Source organism: Dermacentor silvarum, chromosome 9 (genome assembly GCF_013339745.2).
Source record: "Dermacentor silvarum isolate Dsil-2018 chromosome 9, BIME_Dsil_1.4, whole genome shotgun sequence".
Classification (NCBI taxonomy): domain Eukaryota; kingdom Metazoa; phylum Arthropoda; class Arachnida; order Ixodida; family Ixodidae; genus Dermacentor; species Dermacentor silvarum.
Window position 1 is genome coordinate 46,670,573 of NC_051162.1, and position 18,467 is coordinate 46,689,039.

Consider the following 18,467-nt stretch of genomic DNA (forward strand, 5'->3'; position numbering starts at 1 on the left):
CTAGGTTTCACAATTGTGTCGTGACGTTCGCCAGTGGCAGGTCGCAAAAATAGTTGACCTTGAAGCACAAAATGGGAAGAGGCAGACATTACTGGCACGATAAAGGTGTCCTTTCCGGCTGTTGTTGGGTTCGATTACCTGTATGATGGTGCATTATTGCTTATTATGAATTCACTGTAGGTTCTGTTTATTCCTAATGTGTTGTATTTATAGCGTATTGCTGTCGATTACTTGACTATGGCACCATTGTATGTACTAACCTATCATTGTCTTTATTATCATGTATTTGCCACTCCTCCTTAGGCCAACTTGGCCTGCAGAATCTTCAAATAAATAAAGAAATCAATTAATCACAACAGATATTCTAATACTTTAAAAAATTACTCAATAAGTTCCTAGTTATTCACTTACAATACGTGTTGCAAAATAGGAATTGTAGCCGGTGAGTTTGTAAGATGCATACACTTGAAATGAATTTCCAGGTTGACACCAGTTTCTAGATATTTCTTCAAATAGTGACCAAGCGAAGTCTGTTTCTTTATTTCCAAAACTAAAATGAAAATTTGGCCCCTGTGTTTTATTGCTTCTCGTCGATTACGTAGCGAGGGTCTCGGATTCAGCAGCTTTGATGCCTTCAGATAACATGTGTGGGGTCTTGGGTAGTTGCCTTCAGCCAAAAAGATCACGCACGCGTGACGCCTGCAGCTCAATAACTAGTTTTTTTTCTCGCCGTAACTGCGCTCCTCTGGTTTGAAAACCACAAAAAGGTGCAAACAAGCTGGGACGATTTTCTAGAAGAATTTACAAAGTGCTTTGGGGATCCGATCTCCAAGAAGAAGAATGCTGAGAAGACGCGTTCCCGTCGAGGTCCGCTCCCTGCAGAAAATTGTACAACCTACATAGAGGCTGTCTTGAAACTATACGGAATGGTCAGCGCCACCATTTTCAACGAAGACTAAGTAGAGCATCTCCTTAAGGGAATCGCTGAAGATGTATGTAGGGTGTTTTTTTTTAGCTGCACCAATTTTTTTAATTATAAAAATGTAAATCTTGGTCAGGTTATGTTTACCATTTGAGTATACGGATTGGCGGCCTCTAGATACAGAGCAATTTCCGCACTTACGTGCGTAATTAGCGAAGTTACGATAATTAACTTTCTAATGATCAACAATAGGTGGCTACAGCAAATGGGTACTTTGGGGCCCGTTCTCGACACTAAATATCCCAACTATCAAATTTTTAATAGCGGAGTTCATGTGGGAGCTACACGAACAATTATTTCCCCTTGGCAGGCTCCTGGAAACCGAAAGTGGCCGCGAAAAGAGCGTCTGTGTCGTCGATGTCGCCTCCCCCCAGCCTTTCGTCACGTCTCCGAAGTCACCGCTAGTCCGGCCCCACGAGCGCCTTGCGTTATCTCCGAGCTGTCTGTGGCGTTCGCAGTCGACGCTACAGACTGATATGACGCCGTGCCTTCAGTATCTGAAAGCCGAAGGAGCGGGGTTGGCGCTACAGCGCAACGTGGCGCCCGACGGAATGACGAAGTAAATTTGGCGGCCCGCCGGCATTGAAGCGGTAGGCCAACGCCGCAGACAGCAAAGAGATAACGCAAGCTGCTCACACGGTCACACCGGCGATGACTTCGGGGACGTTACGAAAGGCTGGGGGGCGGCGACATCGACGACACAGACGCTCTTTTTGTGGCCAGTTTCGGTTTCAAGGAGCCTGCCAAGTTGAAATAATTGTTCGTGTAGCTCCCACATGAATTCCGCTATTGAAAATTTGATCGTTGGGATAGGTAGTGTCGAGGACGGGCCCCCAAAGTACTCATTTGCTGTAGCCACCTATCGTTGATAATTAGAAAGTTAATTATCGTAACTCCGCTAATTAGGCACGTAAGTGCGTAAATTGCTCTGTATTTAGAGGCCGCCAATCCGTACACTCGAATGGTAAACATAACGTGGCCAAGACTTATATTTTTCGAATTTTAAAAATTTGGTGCAGCTAAAAAAACACCCTGTACAGTTTTCTTATAACGAAAAAAGACCTTAATACTCCAGTTGATTTCAGGAAACATTGCCGGGCATTTGAAGTGCTCAAAATGAGAAGTATCGTACCAAGGCTCGGACGCTTAGACAATCTCACCACTATTGCAAGTGTGTCAGTCTCAGCCCATGACGACATATCTGGGACGACATGTAGTAGTTAGACATAACGACCTATAGTAGATAAAAGAAGAGCTCGCACACCTTAAAGTTGTTGACGATGCTCAAGTCTGCCATCAGTGTGCATTTGGCGACCGCTCGCATGTGCCACCGGCCACCTGGGCACGTCAGGGTTACTGAGAGCTTTGCGGGGCCTATGGTGATCATGCGGAAAGCAGCAACTGGCGACCGCAACCGACAAGTCTGGGACGCCAAGAAGATACATCACAACGATTTGTTCCGCTCGTTGTCACCGCCACCGCTGGGAAACTACCTGCTGCGACCGACGGTGTGGGTGATCTGTGGGTGTGGGTGTGTGGCCGCAATACATTCATCTTCGTGAAGGCCCCCTTGTGCGATGTTTAAAAACAAAGTGTGTATTCCAGCGGACAATGTGAGTACTTCTGACACCGGGTAATTGACACCAGGGCTGCAGTTTCTATTGTGAGTTTGACCTTCAAAAATCATCTCGGACAAAAAGTTATGTTTTCTTGGGATCGGAACGCTACCTTTCGCGAAGCTGACGGGGAAATGTTACACCCTCTTGGTGTTGGTTCTGCTTCAATTACGGTAGGGGACCAGACATTACGGAGGGAATTTACTTTGCTTGTTCGCGAAACGCATGACATTGTTTGAGGAATTGATTACTTACGTGAGTGGGGGGCAATTTTGAATTGTGGCATGCGCGCGATTTCTCTTCGCCTCAACGCGCGAACCCACCATGACAGACGGCACCAGTGATGTCGCCGATGTTATCTCTGTGTCACAAGTTGTGTGCTTGCCCCCTCAGATGGTATTGTTTGTACCCGTTAACTCTTCTCGCGCTCGTACGGGTTCGTGCCGTGATTTTGGCCAGCACAACTATAATAACACGCTGAAGAAAAACGTGATAGTCCCTCTCTCCCTCGTGGTCACCACTGATGGTTGTACTCCTTTGTGGACAGTGAACGTTTCGGCGCAATTTGCGAGCTTTGACAAACAAGCCATTGTCAGCGTGGGAACGGTCGGAATGAGAACTACTGGAAACAACTACAACCCTGATTCCAGCAATGATTATACAATACAATACAATACTTACAATACAATACAATACGACTTTAAACACATGATTAATAAGTCACTGTCTTCTTGTGAGCAGTGTCTACTTGAAGGAGTGCTGGCTCGCCAGGCCACAGTGTTTGATTTTGCTCAAGACCAACGAGCGTCCAATACACCACCGGCTTCTCGTATGTAACACCGCATCCATACAGGGAAAGCAACGCCAATTCGCCAGGCGACTTTTCGCGTTTCACCTTCTGATAGAAAAGTATATCGCCGAGCAGTTAAAGGAAATGTTACGCAAGGGAGTGATTCAGAAATCATATAGCCACTGGGCTGCTCCTGCGATCCTAGTCAAGAAAAAGGCAATTCATGGAGATTCTGTGTGGACTATCGCCACCTAAACACCGTCACAAAAAAAGACGTGTACCCCTTACCATGAATAGACGACGCTGTCGAGTGCCTTCCATTCCGCGTCGTATTTCTCTTCTGTTGATTTACAGTCAAGTCATTGAGCAATTCCAATGCACCCCTCAGCCAAGGTGAAGACAGCATTTGTAACACCTGACAGCCTCTTCGAGTTCAAGGCTATGCCCTTTGTCATGTACAATGCTCCAGCGACATTCGATCGATTTATGGATACGGTGCTCCGTGTACTGAAATGGGAAATTTGCATGTGCTACTTAGATGTCAATATATACGACAGGACCATTCACGAGCACAATCAGAGCCTGTCGGTCGTTCTTGACTGTATCCGGCAAGCTGGGCTTAATTTGAACTCTATAAAAAGTGTCATTTTGGGTGAGCGTCAAGCCCTTGTACTAGGCTTTCTGGTGGACAAAGACGGCATAAGACCAGACCCTGAAAAGATGGCAACGGTTTGAAACTTCCAACAGCCACAGACCATGAGAAGCCCGCGAAGTTTTTTTAGGCCTTTGCTCAAATTCTCGACGGTCTATCAAGAATATCGCACATCTTGCCTCTCTCCTGACGTCTCTCCTTCCCAAAAACACCCCCTACTTGTGCACGGCTGATTGCGAATCTCCGTTTCAACAGCTGAAATTTATGTTGACTTCAGGTCCTGCTCTGGCAGCATTTCGAACCGGAGGCTTTAACTGAGGTTCACAGTGATGCCAGCGGTGTGGGTGTTGTGTCGGTGTTCTGTGGGTGTGGTCAGCATGTCATTGCCAATACTAGTCGGACACTTACAAAAGCAGAGAGAAACTATACCGTTACTGAACTCGAGTGTCTAGCAGTCGTCTTCGCCATTCAGAAGTTCCATCCGTATTTTCACGGCCGCGCGTTCACGATAGTGACTGATCATCATGCTCTATGTTGGCGCGTTGAGCTGCGCGATCCGTCTGATCGGTTGACCCGCTGGACGTAATGCCTTCAAGAGTACTGCTTTTCCGTCGCCTACACAGCGGCCGATGACACATGGATGCTCAATACCTATCCCGTCACCCTTCACCGCGCACTAAGGCTGACGATGATGACATTGATGACTATCTCGTTTCGAAGATTTGACGATGATATTGTGTGGTGCGCATTTCCAGCGTCACCTCGATGGCATTGGTCTCTGAAGAAAATTCCGTGTTGGTCTTCAGTGAATTGCGAATTGTACCGGCAAACAGCTTTCGCTACCTGCGTGAGGAAGCGAACTTGCTTCTGCTGGGACATATTAGGGTAGGCATAGTGGAAGAGACGGCCATCTCTTTCGTGAAAATGGCGACTTTTTCGTTAAGTAGCTGCATTCAAAATTTTAGAAGGACCTTAGCCCTTCCTCTCCGCCCGACGCTCAAAAATCCCTGAAGGAAGCTGTTGCGAAACAGGTCCCATCACTGTCAATGTTCATTGTCGATTCTGAACACATGCCCTAGCAGAGTCATCCAAAGAGAAATAGACATGGGCAGCTTGTCCTCGAAGTGCCAGTTTTTGAAGGTTGCGACTTTTTCGATAGTACCCAGCCAGGTTTCTGGGTCGGTGGCCCGGTGGCTGTGGCTGGGTGGCCGCGGACGGTTGGTCGCTCCCGAGGTTGTAGGAGTAGGACAAGCGACACTGGAGCTGTCATCATGACAATTGAATTGGTTTTGGTCTGTCTAGTCTGTTCGGATAGAAGTGAGTGCTCTGGTGGGCTGGTTTTGTAGCCTGCGGCTATCTCTATGGTCCACGGTGACATTGGTGTCTTCCCGGTTGCGGTTTACTTCACGGATCTGCGGGGATGTCCAGAACATAAACAATGAAGCACCTCAACCAGATTTCACGTTGTAGTGACGGTGCAGAACACGATAGTGAAAACTGTGAAACACGTAACGAACTGTACAGGGTGTTCATTTTTAAGTTTCAGGGAATTTTTAGAAATCGCCTGTGGTAGGTAGCATAGTTCTTATCACTCAGGTGTGTTATTAGATGGTTCAGACATTAGTAGCGTAATCGTTAGTGTCCGCGTGCCTCCGAGAAAATACTACATAATTCTTACCTCGCATATAATCAGATCACGCTAGTTTCGATGACAACATACACAACAATCAGGATCAACGATAACCTTCGAGCAATCTTCAAATAATGTAGGTGCTTCTTGTTCAAAAAACCGCATATTTGCTTTTTAATATTCTCTTATAACCATAACACACTTCAGATGAATATTTGTTATGTTGTGTAGGCAAACAGTTCAGGAAGACAAAACTTTAAAAGCTCACCACGTTTTGCTGATTCACGGTATTTGAGCTACTCGGTATAAGTACTCGGTATGAGTAATTAGAAATGCTGTGCAAAGAAGTATGCAATATTTATCGGTTTTATGCGCACGCTCGCTAATTCCATATTCCTGTGCTGCTATGTGGTTTTATAACCTTTTCCAGTGGTTTGCGCAGCCAGTTTAAAATCAAGCGGACGAAATGGTGAGTACATTCAATAACGTGTCATAGGCTCAGTTCACGGCAACACAAAGTAGCATAGCCAAGGCGTACCTCCATTGTTAATTTGTGCAACAAAAGTCTGAAGCCGAATATGAAACCCCAGCGCACTTGCGTTGTCTAAGCGAAAGTAACTGTCACAGGAAGTGCTACCAAGCAGCTGTAGAATAGATTGATTTGCCCCCGGACACAATAAAATGCAACTTAGCATAGAAAAATATGTGCAACGCAAATCCAAAGCGTTGCATGAGTAAACACAATTAACGAACCGCTATATTTACAGGTATATATATATATATATATATATAGATTATAAGACCGAGACCGACCGAGCTGTCCCCAAGCGCTTTTTATTCCAAACAGCAAACGCCCCAGCTCATGCGCGAAGAAGTAGAAGAACAGGGAAGGTGATGATGGATATGTACAAATGAAAAGGACGAAGTACGTTAATAGTGCTTACAATATATATATATATATATATATATATATATATATATATATATATATATATATATATATCTTTACCTATTCATTTATGTATTCGTGAACGAACCTTCATCAATAGAAGACCTCCCTTCCGGGATTCACTGCAGCTATACCATGGCCTTCGAGGTTACGCAGGTCAACATATTTACAATATTACTATCGAGTTCATACAATTATGCACCTCTGTTCGGCTCAGTTTCTGTTGAGATGACCAACCTCCCATCGACTGGCTTCCTGGGCTGCTCATTGTTGCTTAGCGTAGCAAAATGTCATCCCACGTTTCGTACTGTAGATTCACGTAGATAGTTCTGCCACAATGTTTCTTAGTCGCATGTTCAGCCCATTCCTCAGAGAAATGTGATTATTTCAGTGATTTATTCACCACAGCTTAGAGGTTCTGGCTCAAACATCGTATAATGAACAGTCTAGAAGTAAAAAGAAATTCCTCATGTGCTAAAAGACGGAGCTAATGCCAAATCTCTCGGTACTAATGCGAGGAAGACCAAGCTTTCACAGCGTTGTGTTTCGAACGGTTCCTTTTTTATTTTATTTATTATTGCGATAGCAATTATATGGACACTTCAACGGGATTCTTGCCGTCGGCGTCGCCGTCGTCGCCGCCGTCAGGTTCCGTATAGATTCAAAGGGCGATAAAATCGTCGCCGCGCGCCGTACGAGTAAAAGCGCGCGGGGGACGAGCGCTATCACGGAGAGCCAACGCACAGCGGAAAGCAAACGCGATTGTCGCCCAAAAGGCCGTTGGGGTATGGGGGGGCAGGGGGGCGGGGCGACGCTGTGCTACGGCACCAAATGATTATCTTGCAACCCAGCGCAAGGAGAACTGGCAACGCAATCTCCCACGCGAAAGCAAAAAAAAAGCGGGGAGGCAGCGCGGGAGGGACGGGGGGAGCAGCTTCTACTCTGCCAACAAATACGCTTGCACTGGCTGTGGTGCCGTCGCCCGCACCGTCTCTTTTATCTCCACCATGGCCGGGCTCGACTGGCGCGCGCACTCGCTTCTTAAGAAGCGAGCGAACGCGCGTGCCAGTCGAGCCCGGCCGTGTCTCCACACGGCTCTGACCTTTATCTGCTGTCCATTCGCCGCTCAGTTTCCGTTGAAGCGATAGACCGCACGATTTTTCGCGCGCAGCACACACTGCCGCTGTCGCTTACCGTCGCTGTCGCCACTCCTTGGGCAGCCGCCAGATGGCGGCGCCGTTCCATCGCGCTCCACTGCAGACGCCTCGCCGCAGGCTTGAGCTCGTGCGGACGGGCAGCTTCCGCGTGTTTCACGCTCGCTGGCGTTCTCCCTATAATCCGAATTAGTGATACCATGCGAAATTGGTATCCACCTACAGCGATAACATATATCTGGCTAGTTGGTTAATACTGAAAGAACGGCAAACTGCACGATAGCAAGAAGCGCATACGACGAAGCGCAGAAGCTGCGTTTTTAAGTGCCGTGTGTTTCTTCCTGCCGCCTAAACCTTTCACGCAGTTCACTTTTCCAATACAGCAGCTTGGCCCGTTTTCTAGCTGCGTTTACTTGCTTAACCCTTTGGTCTGCGCAGTTATACGCCAGCTAGCGAGACACAATTTGTTATATACAAAAATAACAGCACAACTTTCTTTTAAACCATTGAATGCTTTATTAAAGAACATGAAGTAAGAAACAACTGTATGCTCCTATATATAGCTAAGTCTTAAACTGTCACAATGGACATAATCTAAGCAAATGATTTGGGCCTATGTGGAAAGCAACTCCCCCTACAGCAGCTTCGCACGTTTCCTCGCTGTCTTTACTTCAAGACTGAATCCCCGCCGCTGCTCCAGGAACCTTGCCTAAGAACGCATTTTTATGCAAGGTATGCGTGTATGCATGCGCGTGACTAAATATAAATTAGCGTAGCTTGCACAAGCGGCGCAAAGCTAAAGAAACAGTGGACCTGATCGCCACCTAGCTGGTGCTGGCCTTATACGGCCAGGACCAGCTAGGTGCGTCTGCTCTATGTTGGCGCGTTGAGCTGCGCGATCCGTCTGGTCGGTTGGCCCGCTGGACCTAGCGCCTTCAAGAGTACTGCTTTTCCGTCGCCTACAACAGCAACCGATGTCACATGGATGCTGAATACCTATCCCATCACCCTTCACCGCGCACTAAGGCTGACGATGATGACTTTGATGACTATCTCGTTTCGAAGATTTGACGACGATAATGTGTGGTGCGCATTTCCAGCGTCTCCTCGATGGCATTGGTCTCTGAAGAAAATTCCGTGTTGGTCTTCAGTGAATTGCGAATTAGACCGGCGAACAGCTCTCGCTACCTGCGTGAGGAAGCGAACTTGCATCTGCTGGGACATATTAGGGTAGGCATGGCGGAAGAGACGGCCATCTCTTTCGTGAAAATGGCGACTTTTTCGTTAAGTAGCTGCATTCAAAATTTTAGAAGGACCTCAGCCCTTCCTCTCCGCACGACGCAGTATATATATATATATATATATATATATATATATATATATTTACCTATTCATTTATGTATTCGTGAACGAACCTTCATCAACAGAAGACCTCCCTTCCGGGATTCATTGCAGCTATACCATGGCCTTCAAGGTTACGCAGGTCAACATACTTACAATATTACTATCGAGTTCATACAATTATGCATCTCTGTTCGGCTCAGTTTCTGTTGAGATGACCAACCTCCCATCGAATGGCTTCGTGGGCTGCTCATTGTTGCTTAGCGTAGCAAAATGTCACCCCACGTTTCGTACTGTACATTCACTTACATAGTTCTGCCACACTGTTTCTTAGTCGCATGTTCAGCCCATTCCTCAGAAAAATGTAATTATTTCAGTGACTTATTCACCACAGCTTAGAGGTTCTGCCTCAAACATCGTATAATGAACAGTCTAGAAGTAAAAAGAAATTCCTCATGCGCTAAAAGACGGAGCTAATGCCAAATCTCTCGGTACTAATGCGAGGAAGACCAAGCTTTGACAGCGTTGTGTTTCGAACGGTTCCTTTTTTTATTTTATTTAATATCGCGCTGCACACACTGCCGCTGTCGCTTACCGTCGCTGTCGCCACTCCTTGGGCAGCCGCCAGATGGCGGCGCCGTTCCATCGCGCTCCACTGCAGACGCCTCGCCGCAAGCTTGAGCTCGCGCGGACGGGCAGCTTCCGCGTGTTTCACGCTCGCTGGCGTTCTCCCTATAATCCGAATTGGTGATACCATGCGAAATTGGTATCCACTTACAGCGATAACGTATATCTGGGTAGTTGGTTCATACTGAAAGAACGGCAAACTGCACGATAGCAAGAAGCGCATACGACGAAGCGCAGAAGCTGCGTTTTTAAGTGCCGTGTGTTTCTTCCTGCCGCCTAAACCTTTCACGCAGTTTACTTTACCAATACAGCAGCTTGGCCCGTTTTCTAGCTGCGTTTACTTGCTTAACGCTTTGGTCTGGGCAGTTATACGCCAGCTAGCAAGACACAATTTGTTATATACAAAAATAACCGCACAACTTTCTAGTAAACCATCGAATGCTTTATTAAAGAACACGAAGTAAGAAACAACTGTATGCCCCTATATATAGCTAAGTCTTAAACTGTCACAATGGACATAATCTAGGCAAATTATTTGGGCCTATGTGGAAAGCAACTCTCCCTAAAGCAGCTTGGCACGTTTGCTCGCTGTATTTACTTCAAGACTGGATCCCCGCCGCTGCTCCAGTAACCTTGCCTAAGAATGCATTTTTATGCAAGGTATGCGTGTATGCATGCGCGTGACTAAATATAAATTAGCGTAGCTTGCACAGGTGGCGCAAAGCTAAAGAAACAGTCGACCTGATCGGCACCTAGCTGGTCCTTGCCTTATACGGGTTATGCTTTTCCGTAATTTATTGATTATTGATCAATTACCTATTGATTGGCTATTGCAAGGTATTGGCCACGTATTTGGGCTAGGCTAAGCACTACCAAGTCATCTCCAGCGTTTCCCGGAATTTATTGATTATTGATCTATTATTGATTAGCTATTGAGTGGCTATCGCAAGGCATTGGCTACGTATTTGGTCTAGAATAAGCACTACCAAGTCATCCCTAACATTTTCCGTAATTTATTGTTTATTAATCGATTATCGATCAGCTATTGATTGGGTATCGCAAGGTGATGCGAGGCGCAGCTGTGGGCAGTGACGTCATCGCTAGGGGCGTTTTTGCGAACACTACGCGGGGAAGCAAAAAGCTTAAACAGCTCCACTGTTAAAAAATTTAATGATGCGTGCACTCACTTTCTGAAAGCGCAAGGGGCACACAACACGAATTAGCGTATTGTCTGACAGCTCTTCTAAGATTGCCCAGAACAGGTCACCAAACATCTCTTTTCGTTTGCGTTTGTTTCCCGGTTGGTTCGACAGATACGAGGGAAGGTTCGGGAACACTTTCGGCACCGCACCCTCGGCAAGGGTCCAGTTGTCTCGTGGCACCTCAACCGTCTATTCATTGACAATATGCAGAGACACTTTAAGATGTCCTGCTCATGAAAGTGTATCACACACCATGGATTTCGCAGAGAGTTCCCGGTCGGCACGAGGAATCGCTCTGTTCAACGCAGAGCGAAGTTTCGCACCAAAGAAGTGGCGCGACGAACTGTCAACATCGTTCGATAGCCGCTTGTTCCAGTCAGGAACGCAGCACGTCGGCATCGTCTGCTAATATCCTTAACAAATGCGGCGAAGGCTACAGTTTCGCGGATGACATGCTTCCTGAAATCCGCCATCAAAAACCAACCACAGAATACACTAACGCTGCACTGCGTGTTTCATCCGGCCAGTTCGCGTAGCCGGCTAGTGTGGAAGTGATGCAGGGTGCGACAGCAGCACCATGAAGGCGCGGGCGTACCGCCGCCTAATTTTACAACTCAAGCTAGTCTAGTAACGTTGTCGTCGCCCGTCGTCCATAGCTCTGGTTTGCATGGAGTCCTCTAGGGGCGCTGCGGTGCACAAGGGCGTTCGTTCCCGACGCGCGTTCTTTTTCACTCTTCAGCCATGGATGATAACGGTCGCTTCTGATAATGGCGCGCCCGCTATGGATGAAAAGGCGAGAGTGGCGGCTCAACTGCAAGCGGAGTCGAGGGCTTGCAAAGCTGCTGCAGCACGGCGACGCATACAAGCGGACCCGGAGAAAAGGGCGCGGGAAGCTGCAGCAAAAATGGCCGGCAAGCGGACCCGGAGCTGAGGGCTCGCGAAGCTGCAGCAGCACGGCAACGCCGGAATGCGGACCCGGAGCTGAGGGCTCACAAAGCTGCAGCAGTACAGCAACGCCGGCAAGCGGACCCGGAGCTGAGGGCTCGCGAAGCTCGCGCTTGAACCGAACATCGGCGCCACCAACGTCAGGTAGAGAACGATTCCTGCGTTTCGCCGCCGCTTCCCGCACTCCGTTCCGTTTGCCGGTGTTGGGGGATTCACGGTTAACCGAATGATCACCCGGTGCTTCGCCCACTCGTAATCACTCACTTCGTCGATATGCGGTGATTTTTTTTGGGTTGCTATTAGACACCATCGCGATAATTTGGGATATATTAGTACCACGTAACCGCAAGGCAATACCGCAGTGAGTCACCGCACAGAGAACGCGCTTGCCGGCTGTGAATACGGGTATTTTGTCTATATCCTTATAGCTCGCTTGGTCCGCGCTTACGCGGCTGTTTTGAGTAACGCATTCCGCGTGCTTACTTCATTTAGTTATGCGTGCAATGAGCAACGTGAACGTGCTGCAGAAGAAAATAAGCTGGCGATCGCGATGATAATCAAGAGAACGTGGCAGATATGGCTAGCTCATGCTAACGCCTTTACACCCTATCATTTCCTTTCGTTTATTTCATGCATTCGATTTGTTTTACGAGACTGCCTTCCGCACTCTGCTGTTTCTGTATCAGGGCGAAATTTTTGACAAGCTACAGGCTCTTGGGAAGCGGAATGTGTCCGTCGGTGGAGCCGCGGTTCCAAAAATAAATACAAACCGCTTAACTCTCGCGTCTCGTTCACTTGGTATATGTACCAAAGTATAGCTTCGAAAGGCACAAGTGTATGACTAAGATGAGTGATGGGTCATGGCATTATAGCAACTTGACATACTTGCATTCACGTCGCGATTAACGACAACAATATCACGTGTGGTGCAAACCCGCATTTTTCGGCCAGGAATCCCTCTGATGGTGTGCGTGTGACGATAAGAACGATGTTGAATGCCACTCTAGATCTCAACGTGTCGAACTTGCCCATACATCATGAAGAACTAATAGCACAGGTAAAGGGTAAGAATAGTAATGATAATTTCTGAGGTTTTACATCCCAAAATCACAATATGGCTACGAGACACGCCGTATTGGAGGGCTCCCGTAATTTCGACTGCCTTGTGTTATTTAACGTGTACCTATATATATGTACACGGGTGTTTTATGCATTTCGCCTCCATTTAAATGTAAGCCGTCATGGCCAGGAATCGAACCCGCGTCCTCGAGCTTAGCAGTCCAACCTACCAAAGCCACTAAGCAACCACGGCGTGTAGGTACGGCGCCAAAAAACAACATAAACCAAAATAAATGAAACGCTAACAGTGCAATATTGTGTCCGTACGCCTCATTTCATAATTTCAAATTGCAAGAGCGCAAACACTACGCGAATTTTAGTATGAAAGCAACTTTAGGAATATTTATTGCGTATGCTCCCTGGTTCGCACACAGTAAATATACTTACTGATAAATAATTACCTACTTGTATTAACGTTATGAAAGAGGCAACTAATCACCAGAACATAAACTATTCTGTTTCACTGATTGAAAGGTAACTATTTTAGGCATATGTAGAATCAATGGCGATATTTGTAGTGCATCAAAGATTGTAATTTTCAAGACGATTTTCTGCTCAATAATATTATGCCATGACAAACATCATCACGCACCATGAATGCTTGTTAGTTTACGTAAAAAAGCACACGTTAAGCAATAAATATGATATCATCAGAACTTACGTGTTGGTAATTTCAGAGAGGATTTACGGATTTATCACACAAGGCTATTGCAGCAATAACTTTTGCATAAGAAATGAGTAAATAACTAGGCCAGTAGTACGTGTACCTATCCATTCATTTCAAGGTAGAAAATTACATATTTGTTCACCTTTTTATGTTTGTTTACCTATTGGCTGGAATTGCTTTTCTTTCGAATGTCTGAATTTGAAACAAGCTTCGCTCACGGTGAACCTTAAGGTAGATTGTGCGTGAAGTTCGTATTGAAGATATAGCGTACAACAAGAATTATTCGTCTACGCTATCTTTGAAGCGAAATATAGGCCAACAATATTGCGGCGTTAGGGCCGTCTCTGCTCATTCTCTTCTTTTCCTTACACCTTCTCACTGCGTTCTGTTCATAATAAAGTATTGTCGAGACTAAAAAAGTCATGAATAAATACATATGCATATGCATAAATACAAATGCATATGGCTCTAAACCACTACTGACGGTGAGTGAAAAGCGCGTAGTAGTGAGCGAAGCGGTCACTGCACGCACGTAAGTATTTCACTTCGCGAGTAATTGACTTTTTTGTTACTCTTATTCCTGCAAGCATGGTGCTACTGCCCGCGTACCTATGCAAATACCGTTTTTTACGTTCTTTCCTTTCGCGGGCTCATTTAGCGCGTTTCTACGCACGCACAGTTACCGCATTCTCGTGCCCGAACTCTAGCACCGGAGCTAGTCCTTACTGATGAGTTTGACGCGTTAGTTTTTGCATTCTCTTTCTGCCCAAGCACAAAGACAACGCTATAAGATGAGTAGGCTCCATGCAGCACCACACTGTTGAAGCTAAATATATTTTAAGTGCTTCGCGCGGAAACTGAACGCTACAAAACCACAGCGCGTAGCAGACGACCCTCACTTCCCGCGCACTTCGCGAGCGCGAAATGCCCACGGGTCCGGAGCAGAAGCGGCGCGGCGCGCCAGTTCACAGAAAAAGGCCGTCGCCGGAGCCGGCGCTTTCGACACTTCGCTATATTCTAGGTCACTCTGCCTGCTACTCCCCCTCCCGCCTACGAAGCTGCGCCGTGTTCCCTGATGGGCTGCAGAATCTAGGCGTCTCTTTCCTCCTTCATAATCACCTTATATCATTAACGCGCTTCCGATGTGAGATGTGCTCCACGTATTCGGCTTACCTCTTCCAGCGGCCGTGGCTCTTCGGTACACGTTTGGTGTCCGCTCGCAAGGTACGAACCGCTGCTGAAGAAGCGAGTCGTAGAGCTACGTGCGCGGCTACAAACATGCACCATCGGGCTCAGCAGACTGCTGTGCAGAGAGCATTAAAGTCGCAGCTCGCCGTCGACGCCGGGCGGACAGTTCAGATCGTTCTCGTCAAAACGAGGCGAAGAGCCTTTGTCGCGAAGGCCCTGGTGTGCGTGGTGCCGAAATTGGAGCTACTCTTGAGCCGGCCTACCAGCTTACGCTGTGACTGCGCTGCGTGTGCCGCGCAGGCCTGTGACTTTTTTCATGACCATTTGCTTTCATTGTTAATCCTCTCTTAATTATGCACACGCTTCTCGCAAACTTCTGCATTTAGTAGTGACAAGAGATGTACCCTTGCGTTTTATTTGTGTCAATTGGCAGTGTTACAGTATATAGCCTTACATTGGGTATATAACCATCTATTCCGATAATGTATATCGCGTTCCGCTAACCATCAGGCAGCATCATTTCGTTTTATGAATCTTAGCATACGACTTATATACTTGTTGTCGCTTTCAATTCTTTTTAATGCGTCCATTTGAAAAGCTTTATATTGTATAATCCCCCCTCACACAATATTCGTGCTGGAGCCTGTGAGGCTTTGTGAAAAAAAAATAATAAAGTAGAATAAATAAAATACTCGTGCAATATTTCCTGAAACCACCCCGAAGAAAGCCACCAAGACAACGTTGTAACGTTGTTTCCTGTGCTAAATAAAGCCCAGTGAAAGCCTAAACTTGCATTAATTCCCGTGAAAAGGCTACACTGGTTAGCAACGACTACACCCGTTAACAACTTCTGTGGAAAAAGCGGCGTCGTGAAGCGTTTGCACAAAAACAGCTATTACTTGCCCTGCTATTGTTTGCAGAGGAAGGGCTTCAGTAGTGGCGTTTGTGTATTCTCATGAAAAGGTGTAAACGCCGTTAAACCAAAACTATGCGTTTCTTACTCATCATTACACACGCTGCTACTTGCAGTTCTTCCTACAAAGCGACACCAGCAGCGTAGAGTTAGAGAATTTATACTGTCATAGAATGCGCTTTAGTAAATATTCATAGCGTTGTGCATGGTTGTTCACGCGTCGAGACCACGTGAACAGCGTGCCTAGGTATAACGGCATGTTTCTATATAACGAGTACCATTTCGCATTATAGAAATGCCTCAACAGGTCGCTACGATGGAGTGGACATTCGCGCTAGAAAGCTCCTTTACCTTTTCATCTATTGGGGGCGAGGACTCACGGAGTGTCCATCGGTCGGAAGAGCCTCGCCTCCGTAGTATGAGGGAGGACGCGTCGCGCTTCTTATAGCTTTGGTTGTCGGTGCTCAATAAGAACACCATGCGGGAGCCCTCCTGTACATTTATGTAATTACTCTCGAAACAAAGGAAGTTTTTTTTTACTGTCAGAATAATAACATTGGGCAAACAGAAAGCACGTAATAGTTTACAGGCCAAGGCATGGCATGCAGTGTGAACCACGCCAAGCATTTTGTTGAGTGCAAAACTCTAGTGCTATACAGGATTCCGCTGCTCGCCGCTGTGGCTCTTTCAGCTAACGCGCTACGCAGCTGAGCCCGAGACAGCGGGATCGAATCCCGGGGCGGCAGGTGCATTTAGAGGGAGGCGAAATGCAAAAACGCCCGTGTGCTTTCGTTGTAGTGCCCTTTAAAGAAACCCAGGTGGTCAAAATTATGCCGGAGCCTTCCACTACGGCGTGCCTCGTAATCAGAACTGGTTTTGGCACGGAAAACCCCAGAAAGAAGAACTGTATTCCGCTGTCATGTGGGCGGTGTTGCGTCAGCCAAACTGGCTTGTGTGTAAATATAAGACTGCGTGAGCATCGTCATCGCACGGCAGTGCAGGCGATAGCGAGGAGTGGGCACCTCGCGAATCATTCGAGGGTATGCCATTGTTGCCCTTACTACGATAAGACCAGTGTGAATCTCAGTATCGTAATACAAGAAGGAGGGAGAATCTTTGATGTCTTAACAGTTATAAAAGAAGCAGACGCCTTTGTTAGCAATTCTTCATTGGCACTTTGAAAAACGGAACTTGATTGTCGGCGTGAGGGTATAACGGTACATGGTCTTGATTAATGTTCACAGTGATAACGTGTTTCGAGTGTGCGTGCGTTGAGCGGAACCTTTATGTATGCATATATGGTTGCTTGTGCAAGTAATTGATTCATTCGAAGTTTAGCGTGCTCCTGCGTTCTTTCTTTAATCCCTGTCTTCTTACGCTAATAATGATCTCTTATTATGCCTTTTTAATGTGCTTCTTACCGTTTCCTTTCCATTCTGGTAAACTTGCCAGTATCTAGCATTAACAAGTTCACAGACCAAAGCTTCATGACAATAGCCGGGCAGCGCACGCTTTCTGCTACTCACCGAACATCGCAGCCCCAAAGCCGTAGTAAAAATCTTCCTCGTGGAAGTGCTTGCTGCACACCCGCGTTATAACACATGGTTGTTTGCCGGTTATAAGTTTCGCGATCTAAGCTTCACGCAGCTTCTTGTCCAGCGGGTACGTGTTAAGGTTGACACCGGTCTCTGTTGCGCATGTCCGACATTGCGGCACCGAGCAGTACGTAGCCTACCACGTTGGAAGCCTTGAAATGCACTCGCTATACCTATGATAATGGTTTGAAATTTTGTCAAGCAGGCACCCGAAGCCTCAAAGCCACCGCGTTTAAACAGAGCCGCAGCGGAGGCAGAACTTAAACTTCCGTTTGCAGCTCGCTTCGGCGATTTCGAAGCAGCCGACGCAGCCGCGGTGTCCGCGTTATGCCTGATGCGACGTCACGCCGATGGAGGCGCAGCGTTTCCAATGGTAGAGCTCGCCCCGATACAGTCGATACTAAGGAGGAATGGTAAGCAAAGAGAGAAATAAACGTGAGACGCAAGAAAGTGGCTTGACATTCTCGGTGGCGAAATGACAATTGCTTCACAGCCGCACCTATCCATTGAACGCTAACAGCCGTTTGGCTACACACGTGCATTTCACTTCGTGAGTGCTTTAAGTCATGTGAAAGTCGTGTATGTGACTACACCTGACTGCGCTACTACATGGCTGAGATGCCGTTACGCGGCGCCTTCTGTAGGCTTATTTAGTCAAGGTCATCCAATAATTTGAGCACATATATACGGATGCCTATAAAACATGTTGTCACCATTAGATCACCACAGTATCACCGGAGTGCAGAGACAATCACGAGTAACTATGTTGAATTTCCTCATTTCCGCGTTGTCGCTCATAAATGAACCTTACGTTTCATCGCGTACTTAGCTAAACTTTTCTGCTACCAATTTCTTTTTCATGAATTACACCGACCTGCTGAAACCTATGACAACGTTTGATGCTTTGCAAATATTTAGAGAAAACGTCTTTGCAAAAGGAAAGATTTTTGTCACCGATCTGATGTACTGTTCTGCTTTCCTATACCATATGAAAAGTGAGGACACATAAGTAATCAGACTGACTGCGTTTCCGGTCATGAAAAATTACGCTTTTATTAATGCCAGATCAACCCTGTGCAAGCTAAGTCTCATCTTTG